This window comes from Ciconia boyciana, chromosome 1 (genome assembly GCF_034638445.1).
Source record: "Ciconia boyciana chromosome 1, ASM3463844v1, whole genome shotgun sequence".
NCBI lineage: Eukaryota > Metazoa > Chordata > Aves > Ciconiiformes > Ciconiidae > Ciconia > Ciconia boyciana.
In genome coordinates, this window is record NC_132934.1 from 121,715,056 (window position 1) to 121,729,584 (window position 14,529).

Sequence of the window (14,529 nt, forward strand, 5' to 3'; positions counted from 1 at the left end):
ACCCCACCCTTCCACCCCCCTCTATTTCTGGATTGGCAGCAATATTAATAACTGTTAATTCCAAGTGACATGAGTCAAATATGGTTTGGGTGAGTGTTGCTTCCCAGTGCTAGTACGCAGGAAACAAGCAAAACCAGAAGCCTGCCTATAGATACAGAGGGCTAATTGTCCTGTAAGGAATAAATTTATATGCAAACAGGAACACAAATTGGCATGGACTAAGCAGTGCCAGTGCGGATTAAGCTATCTGTTTGAACACACTAAATCAAATAGACAGTTTCTGAACAAATAAAGAAGAAATATGAGTACATATTTATAAGTTGGATTCATGCATGCACTGACTGATCCAGAAAAAGAGACAATTTTTTTGCTGGGTCATACCTAATCTTTGTGCTATTGACTTCTCTTCTCATAGGCTCTTTGAGTAAGTAAGCATGACTTCTTCTCCAATATTGGTCACAGGCAAACATGGGGGAACAGGGAGGAAGGAAGGGTGAGTGGATTTCACAAAAACATGTCCAGCTGGAGAGTAATGGTGTCTGGGAAACAATAGAGGCCATATAGTTGTTTCTGAATAGCAATCACCCATTTCCCAGAACTTTTGACAGTCTTAGTGAAGACACCCACTAAAGCTCCCTGCCTTCCCTAAACAAAAAAATGCCCCTTTTCTATATACTAGTATTGTCATCTTTCTTTGTATTTGAGTAGTGAAAGGAGAAGCCCCCTGTCCAGGATGCACTCAGACTGGAATTAGTGAGCTGAATGGGAAAAGGCAGAAGCTTTTCCAGCTTAAGGCACCTTCATGTTCATCTAACCACACTTGCACTCTAGACTATCCAAGTGTATCTCTCTTGGTTAAAAAAGGGACACCTTGAGTTGACATCCTTTGTCAGTACAAGAACAAAGCACAGGCCAGGCCAATGTCTTCCAGCAGCACAGGATGACATGGTTTCCATCTCCCTTTCCCTGCAGAAGCACCCAAACCAAAGCACTGTCTACAGAGCTATGGGCAAAGCAGTCTGGGACAGTGTGTGAACATAATATACTCAGAAGCAACTTATTGCAGACTGCTGAGAGGACTCTTTTTTGTGCCTGTTGACCAGGGATATTCTCAAGCCCCAAAAAGTCACGTGCACAGCCTTTTAACTGTCTTGGTAACCCTTTGCTGGACTTGCTTCAGTCTCACAGTATCTTTTTTGTACTGGGGACTTCCAAAACTGAACATTAGACTCCTACTGTGGCCTCACAACTTCCAATTAGAGGAAACAGTTGCTTGTCTTGACCCGTCTAGTCCATACATCCCCAGGCTGGATACAAGGATGCTGTGGGAGAAATTGTCAAAAGCCTTGCTAAGGCCCAGGTTAATGACATCTGCTCTTCTCTCCCTGTCCACAGAGCCAAACATTTCATTATAGAAGGCATTCCGGCTGGTCAGGCACAGTTTGTGATCAGTAAATCCATGTTGGCTGTTCCTAATCACTTTCTTTTCCTTCATATGCCTGGAAAAAAAGATTTCCAGGGGGATTGGCTCCATAAACTTCCCAGGGACTGAAATACAGTTGACCAACCTGAAGTTCTCTGGATCCTCTTTCTTGCTGTTTTTTGAAGAGGAGCCTCACATTTGTGTTTTTAAGTCTTGGCAGTTCAAAACTGCTTATCTTGGACTGCCCAAACTCCCCCTTCACCTGCCCTTTTTATGTAATTAGTTGGATGAGCTAGGACAGTAACAATAGCACACTGCAATCCACTTCTCCCAAAGGAGTATTATATTATGGAAGGTAGAGGTACAGTGTAAGCACAGAGTACCAGGTAACTCCTCTCTCAAAGAACCCACATCTAAAGGACTGGTGAGGCACTAGGGCAGGGAGATAAAATATTGATGAAGTTGGTCCAGGACCCTGAAGTTGGACGTGGAATGAGCTTTCAGCAAAGGTGTGTGCAAACCCATGGCATACTCCAGTGCAATTGCCACTCCTTCACTGTCTCCAGTGAAGTTTCTACAGGTCTGAGACTTCTAAGGCAAGTGCTGAAGTTTGTGTGTGAGTATGTCAGCCCAGACCACAATGTGTCTAGAGTGCAGACTTCTGTTCCAGGGAGTTGCAGTGCTCATTCCTAAATGCTTGGTCCATGGAGCCTCTTTGCCAGCCTGACCTTGTGGAGGCCTGCTGTGCTGCTTACTTAAGCCTAGAGATTGTTTAGCCCTGCTTACCAGGAGATCTGCTAGTCCTGGAAACTGATCTGCTTACCTGTCCCCTGCAACCAGCTGTGACAGTGACCCAAAGCACAACCTCCTGCCTGCATGTGCAGCAATGAGAAGGGGTTTTACAGAGCAGCGTTTTGGAGAGGGAAAGGATGATTTAAGTGTCTGAACATCAGAGTACAAAACAAAGTGCTTATAATGTGACTAGAGCAAAGACAAATTTTAGAACTCAGGCATAGCTTCAGGGTTTTATCCTAGTACAGGGCTGTGACACCTTTTAGCCTGGTGACTGGTCTCTGGTAACACTTGGAGGGAAGCGACAGAGAATGACTTTGCCTTGCTTGCTATCACTTTCTAGAGAACACACATAATCTGAACATGCCAGTGGGGCATGTTTTGTCCCTAGTCAAGATCTACCCTCTTGCGCTTGGAGGAGATGGGCTGTAACTGAGCCATGGTTTCTTTCCAAACTTCCTCTCAGGTAATGTAGTCTTGGTCCTCTCCTTCCTCCCTTATGTGTGCCTTGTGCCAATGAAGTGCAGTCAGCCACAACATGCCACATATAGTAATGGATGATGGGAAAAGCCCTCAACAGTCCTGCTGTCAAGCTATGCCGTGAGGCACTTACACATGTCTCAGCTCCAGGAGCAAGCAGAAAAGAATGTACTGAAAAAAAACCAAACACAGATCTGCAATGATAAGATCAGAACTGGCACCTACATTTTTTTCTCCTTAAATGAATGCAGCTTCTGACCTTTGTAGGTTAATTTTATAGATTTGACATTAACTTTCAGGTAGTGTTGCATATTTGGACAGCCCTTATAATGAAAATTGGAATCAGGTTTATAAAAATGCTTTCACGCAGCCAACAAATCCTGCAGTTAACTAAGAAACCTATAAAAAAGTATACTTCAAGGGTAGTTGTATTATTGTATTTCTTTAAATACCCCAGGTGTGTACTTTTCTTTTACACTTGTATATAAATCTTTCCCTGTGAATTTTTTTCACATGCTGTATGAGTCACTAATAGGATAAGTGGAGGTTAGAAGGCAGTTTTCACCTCACTATTAGCACTGCCAAGTGAGGTGTACACTCAGGATTATACAATGAAGGAGAGGCTCCTTCCTTCGCTTGTCTCCCCATTCCCTTTCACCTGACCCACCAGTGTAATTTTCCCCACCCCTGTTACTTAGCAGAGCTGAACAGAGAGCGGTCAGCAGCTTGTTGCAAGACTAATTCAGAATCATCTGGTTTGTGCAGCCACTTTTCACTTCTTGAGACTGGGTTCACAGTTCCTTTCGTGTCTTCAACAGTAACTAGAAGAAAAGGTTGATAGAAATGCTAAACAAATGTTTTTACTAATTTGTGTTACAGTAGAGCAAGGAGACCAGATTGGCTGTGGAGTCACTGTGCTTGGTGCTGACACTTTGTAGGACATGACTGTCCCTTCTCCAAAGAGGTTTCAGTGTAAAAAGTGACAGTGGAAGAAATAAACATTATACCCAGTCGCTGATCTAAAAAAGGTTTATATTTATTTTTAAGCCATACAGTAATATGGCTCCCATACAGTAATATGTGTCACATCATAGAAAAGGAAGTTACTTATCAACAGCTAGTGTTCTTTGTGGTTTATATTTCATACGTGCATATATTTATATATTTCCTATGTACTTGTACACTGTAAAGACACGTATGCCATATGCCATAAAGACCTTAGCACTGAGGCTTTTTCATTTCAGCAACTTCTGGGCCCACCTCCCCTTATGTTCCACACAAAGGGGCATACACCACCCTCCACCCAATCTATTTTACACACTGTGGTTTCTGTTCACCTGCAGAAACCTGTTGATCAGAGAGACAGATGGTGGAGAATGAGTAATAAATGTGTATATGGACAATGCATCTCGAAGTACTCTAGTCATCAGTAGGTAACCTTTTCTTCCTTTCTTGAGGGAGCATTTATGATTCATTCACACTATAGGTACAGCACTCCCTTTTCAATCGATTGGGAGAGGAGAGGTTAATCTCAGAGTCTTTCGCGAAAGGCAGTTGTGAGAACTTTCTATCAAGTATTAAGTCACATTGATACAGCTCTGAAATGGTTCACTACTGGGTAAGGTGAACTAGAAGTCTAAGCGTCTGTGCTACACTTGTACATGGTTGTGAGCTTCTACAGGGGGGCCACAGAAGTATCCTGACCTCTTCTGCAATGTGCCATGATTGCTGATTGTTGACCCAGCTTAGTGATTTCATAGCAAGTGAGTCTATCATCTAGTTTGACAGTCTGAATATAGAGATTGGTATCAGCATGGACACAAACAGCCATGAAGATCCTCAAGGGGGTTTCTGTTGTGTGACCAAAGGACAGTGCTATTCTAAGATCCAGGGCCTGCAGTGATGCCCTGGCTCTGGATGCACAAACCAGTGAACTGTCTGGCTCAGGTGCAACTTTTGGAACTTGAAGGGGATACTCAAGGAAACCTTATCTTGGAAGATGACTGTTAGAGGACTATGTCTTCAATATCTGGATTTTCCCTACTTTCCTTGCTAGAGAAATAAGTGCCAGAAAAGCTGCTTCATGAAGAGAAAACAAACAAACAACCAATTCAAGAGTGGCTAAGTGCTCTCTGAAAGCTAGGAGCTCTCATTTTAATCCCACTTTACTATTACCCTTTGAGAAGACCTTGCTGAGAGTGAACCGACGTCAGACTCTTCAGTGATCAGTCTTCCTGTACAGGGGCAGAGCCCACATACTGCTAGCTTTGTTATGGTATCATCCATTGTAATCTGATAATGGGAGTCTAGGGGCTTGTCTCTACCCATAACTGATCAGTTAGAAATTGTGGGGTCTCGAGTGAAATTTCTGTGTCAGGCAATATGTCCTGCAAAGAATTCCTCTGTCCACTCTTAGTGCAACAGGATGCCTCTGTAGAGCCAAGGTTCATACCAGGACTAACAGGAATGTCAACCTCATCTTACATAAAATGCCTGAGAGAAACAGATTCTAGTACGTACTGTGACACAATTTCTGTGTTGTCAGTCATTTAATGAAATGTCCAAAACCTGAATTCATTCAGTGGAATGGCTGGTTTCACACCATGACTATAACACATAAATAATAAGGAAGTGTTGCGGCTTTCTTCTCAAAACCATACAGGGGATTTTCTTAATATAGGAATATAGTATTATTCCTAAAGCTTCTCTATTTCTGTTTACCTACCACATAGTAAGAATTTCTACCTACAGCTCTCCCCAACTTGCATTCCTACTGTAGAAGTAAATAAGCAGGATACACATCCTCATGTTGTTTGAGCACTTAAATTTATTTGGATTTTAAACTTTCTTCAGGGAAAGAGAAAGTTTTCCAAGTGTTTGAAATTTCAGCATACCAGTTCTCCACCTCTTGTAGTACCAATTACTCTGCTGCACTTATTCACTTGAAAGCTATCCTTGGCAGAAGTGGACAGATTTCTAGCCTCTAAGTAGTAGTATTCATAGGCTTCAGGAACTCTTTTGAGTCAGTACTTTGAGCCAGATATCTAACTACTCAGTTTCTCTGTTAATAAAATCAGGGAAATGAAGCTTCGAGAAACCCTTGGGGCAGATGCATTATGAAAAGTAGCCAAATCATGTTTGTAAAATGCTCTGAAAATCTCAAATGGCAGGTGCTATAGAGATGCAAACTTTAAGGTTGTGTTTCACAGTCCTCAGGCACTGAAGTCAAATGACTTTGCCAATTTCAGCACTGGCTTGGAGGGCTTGGAGTTTGCTCTGCTAATTGTTCATATTTTTAATAATTTTAGTATTGTTTTATTTGCTCATGATCACAGATATTGTTGTTATCCTGTGCACTCTACACTTGAAAGGTTTTCCTGACTCAGCTCTGTGTTGTGAAGCTGTAATCCAGCAGTACCTGCTTGATTGTAATCATGTGCTTATGGCTTTTCCTCCTTCCTTACTTAAATGCTGCAGTGCCTTGCTAAGGTGTGATCCTCACTATCAGCAATGTCTTGCCATGCAGGTTATCTAGTTCCCTGAAGTGGCTATGGCATTACCAGTAAACTGGTATGACTTTTCAAAGTCATAGCAATAACAGTGAGCACAGGGCATTCAGTATTTCTGCTAAACTACCAATGTTTCAAAAAGCAGCAAAATGCTTAAATACTTGAGGGATTCCAGAGGAGGTCTGTAGCTATAACTAGATTCAAAACCACAATCTAAATAAAAGTTTCAGGTCTTGTGTCTGATGTTTGGTTTGCATTTTCTCAGGCTTATTTCCCTTGCAGGGCTCATATAGGAATTTGAAGAAATTTTTTGAAAGGATTGATGCTTTAGAGAAGGATCATTAGCTAAATTTGCTTAGAATAAGATCCCTTTACTGCATCAACCGTTTCTGGGAATATCCTTGCTAGATAAAGATGCCAGTTTATTATATGTGTTTTTTGAAAGCTATGGACAGATAAAGTTAGTGGAGGAGATGGTCTCCAAAGTCAGAAGGTAGGCTAGAAATTTATTAAATTAATATCCCTCTGGAGAGCAAATCAGACCAAATTAAAGAAAGTGAGAAAAGAAAAGAGCATTCTAAAGAACTGAGACACAAAGAAATAACAGCAGGGGACAAATCTTAGTCATTTATATCCTGCTGGAGTCTACAGAGGAAAGCAATAACAAGGAAACAAAGCCTTCCATTATATTCAAACCTGAAACTGAACAAAAGAAGAATATGGGTCCCATCCTCCTCCCATGGATTCTGGCAGGCCTCAGAAGAGTAATTTGCATTCCACCTACACCCTTGCTGTTGTCATATCTGACTTGCAAAATGGTTCCTCCCAAATAACAGGCATGGATAGCTGAAGCCTAGCTGCCCCTGCCTTGCAGGTATATTAACCTAGAAAGGACTTTGATGGCTTTGAGTTGCCCCAGAGCAACACCACAGGCAAATCAAAAGTCATTCCTTGAGCTAAATCAACCTTCATGAATTTATGCGGAGCACTAAAAAATTGGCTATCCTGGTTGGGATGGCAGCAAACCAAGGCTGTTTAAGCTATCTGTACCCTATTCACAAATGTTGCTGACTTCTTGTTCCCACAGCTGTGTTGCATAGGGTCATTTTTTGTGTAGCTCTGGAGTACAAAAAGAGATTGTGCTGCCATGCCAGGTACATTGAGCCATCATTACAGGCAATTAATTTTTTTCAAAATCCACAAAGCTTGGGGCTGTTATTTCATATGGAGCAAAAAAGCAGCTGGAAGCATTCAATAATCCACATACTCATGGAACTAACTTTGTCACTAATGACAGTAATTGGCATTGACATTCTGTCGTGGTACTAAGGATAGGCAGAGGGGTGGGAGAGTCATATCGTATATTTATATAGATGTCGTGCAGACCTTCAGGGTAATGCGTGCTATAATGCATATAATATTTATGTTTGTATAATTATACGAATCACTTATCATTTCATTTTTGCATATGCTCACTCCTTTGAAGATGTTCATTATGTTGTCATTTACCTGATCTACGCCTTCATTTACTTATTGTATTTAAGGAGGAAAGAGCACAGACTTTCCCTGGGATTATTTCTATATAAGGGCTACCTGTCTAGAAAAAAAGGCTGTAGCTGTCTTGTTGCTAGTGAGCAAAAGTAATAATTCCTTGTGAAAGAAAAATTAGACTAGTGAAAGACAATTTAAACTAACAGCCTGTGGATTCCTCTATAGGCTGGACTAGTGAGAAATTCCGTGTCAGTTACTCTACCTGGATGGTTAGCAGGGAGCAGCTCCATGCAGGTATCTGTGCAGGGGGATCCAAGCCAGACTGTAAGAACTCAGCTGAATTCCACGGGTGTTCAAGCAGGGAATATTTAGCTGCCACACACAGTTGGTTAAGCCAAAGGTATAGAGTGACTTCTTGGAAAAAAACCACTTATGTACGACAAGAACTAATTAATGTTCAGCATTTAGTCCTCAGGCAAAAGAGATCCCCCCACATACCCTTAGCATGAGTATGTTTTATTCATGGTGGTCTCATCTTCTGATTCTGGTCCTGAAATCTTCTAGACCTTGCACAGGTTGGTCAGACAATGGAAGAGACATGATTGGAGCCTTTCCATGCAAAAATCAGAGAAAAGCATCCAGAAATGTCTTCTCTGAACAAAAGGAGATAGCACATTCTCACCAGTGACATCTCTGCTTCTAAATAAAAGTGGGCCAGGAAGAGATGGGCCAACTAAAAGTGGGCCAACTAAACCTCTGATCTTTCACAGTGCTTAACTGTTAGCTCACTCCCTGGTTCTCTCCAAGACAAACCTGCTTTAGAGGCATGAGCTCTAAGCAGTGTAATTTTGAGCCAGCTGTTGTCTCTGGCCTTGGGGTCCAGGAGCAATCCATAGCTTCTGTTTAGCAATATTTGTGTGGATGGTGATCTTTTGGCACCTCCTTTTCTTTTTCACTTCCCATTTCTAGAAAAACAGACTCCTTTTCTGTAAAACCTTGACCTTGTGCCTTCTGTGCAGCCACATGAAGCTAATCACAGCTCTTTAGGAAAAAGGTGATGGAAGGCTGGAATCCTGATCCTGGCTGTGGTGGTATTCTCTGCATTGTTTTGTGGCAGAGCTAATGCTTTCTAATGAAAGGTATGAAAAAGGGTAACCTAAGATGGAGCAAGGTTTTCTTGCACAGTCATTACCTAAGTTATGTAAAAGAAAATGGTCAACATAGAGGAGTCCCTGGCAAAAATACTGCTCCATTGAAAGGTCTTTAGCATTTTTTTGCTGGCTTGAGAACAGAATTGTTGAAAAAAAAATCTGTTTATGTGAAAAGAAACTCTCCCTGAGAAGTGCACTGATTTCACTGAAGTTACTGGGGAGAAGTTATCACAACACTTCTTTCCAAAATACTGTCAAACAGGTTTTATTTTGCCTTTACAATTTTGCATTTTAGATAACATTGCAATTTAATACAGTTGGGAAATCAAAGTGTTTAAACTCAGATAAGAGTCAAAACAAGACCATTCAGCCTTACTGCAATCAAAAGTTTCCTTAAGGCTGAATTTTTTTTTTCAGAACACTTTGTATCACAAGTTCTCTGGAGACAGGTAACATTTTCAGTCCTGAGTCAATATGAGATAAAAGTTGAAAGTCTTGAAACAACATGGAAATTCCTGTGGCTGTCATGCCTGCTGGCACTTTTGGAAATGCTGAGCCCAAGAATTTTCAAAATTGTGTGGCTGACTTCTATGGACTAAGGCTGGTAAGAGGAGAAAGTGAGTTATAAAATACCCTTCTTAAAAACATCATGAAACACTACTTGTAGCCAAAAGGTGCTTATTGAAAGAGTTCTTTGTTCCAAGATGCAGTAGGTGAAATGAAAGGATTGATCATGGAAGTAGATATAGAGTATCAGAGTTCTGATTTTGGACTATGTTGGTGGAACAATTAGAACTAACTCAAAATGTTTTCTGCACAGTTGCTGGTTTTGTACCAGGATTTGTTTCACAGAAGACACTGGAGCTGCAACATGACATGACAGCCCTGCCAATCTAATACCTGGCAGCTGCCAAGAAGGGCTGTCCCACCCTCTTCTCTAGCCATTTGCCTTATGTGCCCACCAGTTGTTTCAAATTCCATGATTCTGTGGCCTCATGGAGAGTCAGTTCAGCTGGCAGGTACTACTAAAATGGATCCTTCAAAAAAGATGAAAAATTGTCAAAAAGAGCTTTCTGACAGATCAACTAACTTGGTCAACTCCCTCATGTGGCTGCATTATTCAACCAGTGCAAAACCAAACAGCAAGGGAGCATACAGCCCCTTTCAGCAGCATTTCAGCTTTGCTATAGCATTGAACCACATGCTGAATGTAAGCTATCTATCTCCTCTCTGCTAATCTAAGCAGCATAAAACAACTGCCCCCAATGAGCAGTAAGGCACAAGCTTAGGATGTATACATGTTCATACATGTAAGCAGTAGTCCCAGCAGCTACCTTTTCTTCAAAGAATAGCAATTTAAATAGCTCATATAAAGAAAGTAAGTCTTCATTTTGCAGATAGAGGATGGGATCGTATGTTCAGGGTCTCAAAAGATGGTTGTGGCAGACCTGGAAAATGACCTAATTTCAGAGTGGCCCAGTTTGATGTTTTAATCAAGAGGTTCTTCCAAGGTTCTCCATGACAGCTATGTCTCTGCATCCGTAGGAGGTTTGACATGCTACACAGAGTTACAACTGTAACTGATCACAGAACGTAGATCTTCTTCCACACATGGGAAACATCTCAGTGATGCTAGGAAGTCCTATTTTGGAGAAAAAAGAAAATATTTCAGAATTAGGAGAATGAAATGTGAAGAGGGAAACAGAGCCGTCCGAGCAATGGGTGTCAGTAGCCACATTGACAGCAGCCTGATCTCTGTCTACCATCATATTTCTGTTAGTTTGTGAGAAAGGCATTAGATCCCATGCAGCAAGCCCCCAAGACAGGAGGATCTTACGTGGGAGTCACTGTTTTAGTGTTGGATGCCTGCTCTATGTAATGAATTATATTGTTATATTGTTATTGTTGGCAATAATCCCTGGCTGAGTGCTGTCTTTTGAATTCTGCCCTGGAACCCACAGCTAATTTCTTAATTCTCATCTGTCATTTATGATTAACACGGATATTTGCTCTCTGGCAGTGGGCTATTTGAATGTGTTTCTGAAGCAGATGCTGTGTCAGTGATGCTGCTTGTTGGAGAACTGGACTTCCCTGTTTGCAGTAATTTTCTCTTCTTCCTTTTCCTGTCCAGACCTATGGGGACAATTTTTCTACACAGCTTTATGCAGTGCTGTGTTAGAAATTCCCTGATACAGCTATAACTGAACTGATGCATCTGCACAGCACAGAAGAAAGTCAAGTAAAATTGCTAATGAAGTCACAGAAGCAGCATAGTCTCATTAGTATTATAGTGCTACCTTTTTTTTCAGGACTAATTACCTGTAGTCAAGCATCAAGATTAGTTGGGCTCTCCTGATTCTGGTTCTAGAGCCACCTTGGCTAGTCCTATCTCAGGGAACTCTCTGTGGAGTGCTACTGGGTGAGGTAGACGTATCTCTGATGATGGCATGCTTTTGTTTTTGTGCCCTGCCCAAATGCAGAACATACCTTCCCATCTCCCAGAAGACATACCTCCTCTTCTGCACAGAAACCTTCTCTCTATTTTCTGCTTTGCTTATTTCCAGAGTAGAGCATTTCAACAAATCCATGAGAATAAGTCTGTTTGGAAGCCACAGAGTTTCCAAGTTAGATTGTGAACTCTGGGTATTGATTTGTTTCAGCTGTATCTCTGATTCTTTATCTGTGCTCTTTGCTATTGTCCTGGTATTTTGTACTTAATTTCTCTTCCATTTGCTCTTTCCAGGATAATGCAATACAAGTCTGGGAAGGAAAATGTGGGTTTCACCTCATCAGAGCTAGTTAAAGCACACTCATTACCTCTGCAGCTCTCTACTCAGCACCATGCCTCCTTAGCCCTCCACAAAAGGGACTATGCTTTGCCAACTTTAAAAAGGAATAGTTTCTAGGAAACCCATTTTCTTTCATTGCAAGCCTGGCACTTCGTGTTTGATGACACTTGTTTTTTTAAAGCCTCAAGCTCCCATAGGAACATAGGGCTTCAGCACTCCTAGTTCTTCTGTCCTAAATTTCCAATCATTATAATGCAGTAAAAAGTCTCTCAACATGAACATCAAAGTTCCTCAAATCTAGGAGGCAAATAGAGATACCTCTTGCCCTTGCTTGTTTCCTGTTTGTTTCTCTCTTTTCTTTTTTTTCCAAGTTAAGATCATGATTTTTCTTAGCTTGATTGGGCTGAGCTTTGGGTAGTTAGGTATGGGGAGATGGAATTCAAAAGGGTTCAAGGCTTCTGTGAATTGTTTCTCTGAATTAGGTAATTTTTTTTGTGGTTTTGTGGTCAGGGAGCCACAAAAGTGTCTTAGCCACCTGGGAGTGTCCTTCTCCTTCCCTCCCTCCATATTGCACTGAGCCCCAAATGGCCAAGATGCATGCAATCTGCTGCTTTTTAGTGGGTCTTTGTCTTCACAAAGCATACTTTAGAGTTGTCTCACCATCTACGTAATATGGATGTGGGCTGTGCATAAAGCCCGCCGTGACTCATTATCAAGGAGTATTGACTGATCGTTTCAGAAATGGTAACGTGGTTTATGGCCTGAGGGCTCATAAATGACTTTGTTTTCTGTAGTTCCTCCACACACGAGCAGGAGGACAGCAGGCCCAGGCATGTCTTTAGTGAAGTATAGGTGAGCCTTAGTGAATAGAAACCTTCTAAAGGTATCTGGAAGTCCTGTGTAGCACAAGGGAAAAATTTCCTTCCTTCTTATCAACTGGTTTGTTCAGAGGCCTGCCAGTTAGGAAATTTTTATCTTAATCATGTTGTGAGTAAATAAATGCCCCCAGCCCTCAGTTTGTCCATGTATAAGAGAGGTCTCACAACACACAGCTGACATGGTGTGCTAAAAAGCAAGTAGCTTCTCAGAGTTATCTCAGTGCCCATGTGCACGATATCTATAGTGGGGGAGCTACATGGCTCCCATATTCCATGAAATGCCCCCTGTACACTGATTTCCTATTGGGGTGAGGGACCTGAATACTCCTGTACCTCCTTCAGATTGCTTTCTCACCAAATGTTAAGAGGCAAGGGGGAAACCCAGCTTGTTTCAACCAGATCTTCAGTATGGATTATTTGGAGCAGGGACCCATGGTGTGCTGTTTAGGTCTCTGGCCAAGACAGCTTATACTCTTTGAATGCCTAGTGCTAATATCACCTAATTTCCTTATATCTGATTAACTTCTAATACTCCTCAGCATTATTTTTTCTCTGGAACACTTTAAAGCCTCATGGAAATAAGTTTTGAGTGCACATTTAAACCCATACACTTTGAATGTTTTTGGACTTTTGTGACCAGTAGAAAATACATATCATATCTGTGCTATTTGGAATCACACCGAATTAGAAATGCGTGAACCAGTTGCAAATAGGAGAGTTGTTGAAAAAAACCCATTCCCTCTGACACTGAAATTACAAAATAAGAAGGTAGTTCTTCTGGAAGCAGGTTAGGCAAACATAAAATAAAAACCTAAGAGACAGTCCTGAGTTAATATGTAATAGGTTGATATTGGAACAAACCCAGTGATTTCCACTGAATAATGCAGCTTTACGTTGTTCAGGTGGGCTAAACTCTCTGAAATGAGGTTAACACATTAAGTAATTGAAGAGAAAATTCAGTGATAGGGCACTTCTTATACAAGTGTAGTTGTAAATGATACAGAATATCAGCTGGAAATGTCACTGACCACAGCTAGTATTTAAAAAAAAAAAAATATCTATCCCTCCAGCAAAACCCTCTTGAGTTACCGTAGAGGGCAGGAGGGTTTGAATGTCTGAAATCCATATTGTGGCTGCACTTTGTAACAGTGCAGGTACATCCTGCTTCTAACTAAGGCTGTTTCAATTACAGGCATTACTGTATGGGAACAGGTTGATTACAGAGCTCCTTTTGTGTTATTCTAAGAAGATGGCAGAACAGATTTTGATTTTTAACAATGATGACAGTTATGTGGCCTCACAGACATTCTTACACATGTGGAAAGTACAGTTCCGACCTAAAAAACCCTTTTTCTTTCACTCCCAACACCCACAGAGCAATACACATTCTCAGTGACAATACTGATACGTTTTTGGAGGTTCTTGGATATGTTAGTTTGGTGCTACAACATGATAAAAGAAGTTAAAAAAAGTATTAGTCTCTTTCCCTGCATTGTGATTTCCCCAAGAAATTCCATCTTTGACTAATAAATGGGCAAGGGAGTCTGGAAGTGTTTGGCGATGGCTGGCAGAAGGGAGCATTAGCAAACTGAGTACCTTAAAATGGGCTGTTTCTCTTTCGGCTGTGAAGTAACTAGCATTTCTCCCCAATATTTGCTGCTTGTGATTCAAGTTGGCTGAGGGGCTTAGATGCCCACAAGAGTTTCGTTTTTCTTCCCATTGTATTATTTGACTTAATAAAAGGTACTGCCTTTGCCAATTCAGCTGCCCTCTGTATTTCTTTCATCTTCGTCCTTTTTTTGAGAAGCTAAGGCCTTGGTAAACATGGAGTTTTAACAACATATTCTTAAGCAGATGGAAATTAATATCTGAAGGGGTTTTTTGCAATGTAAAGTCCAGAGTCTTTGAGCATCCCAAAAGAATGCCAAGGTTTTAACAAGTGAACTATATGGCATTTCAATCTTGTTATATCCTTTTGTATCTTCACCTCCTACTTCTAGTCTAAGCTGAGTTTCC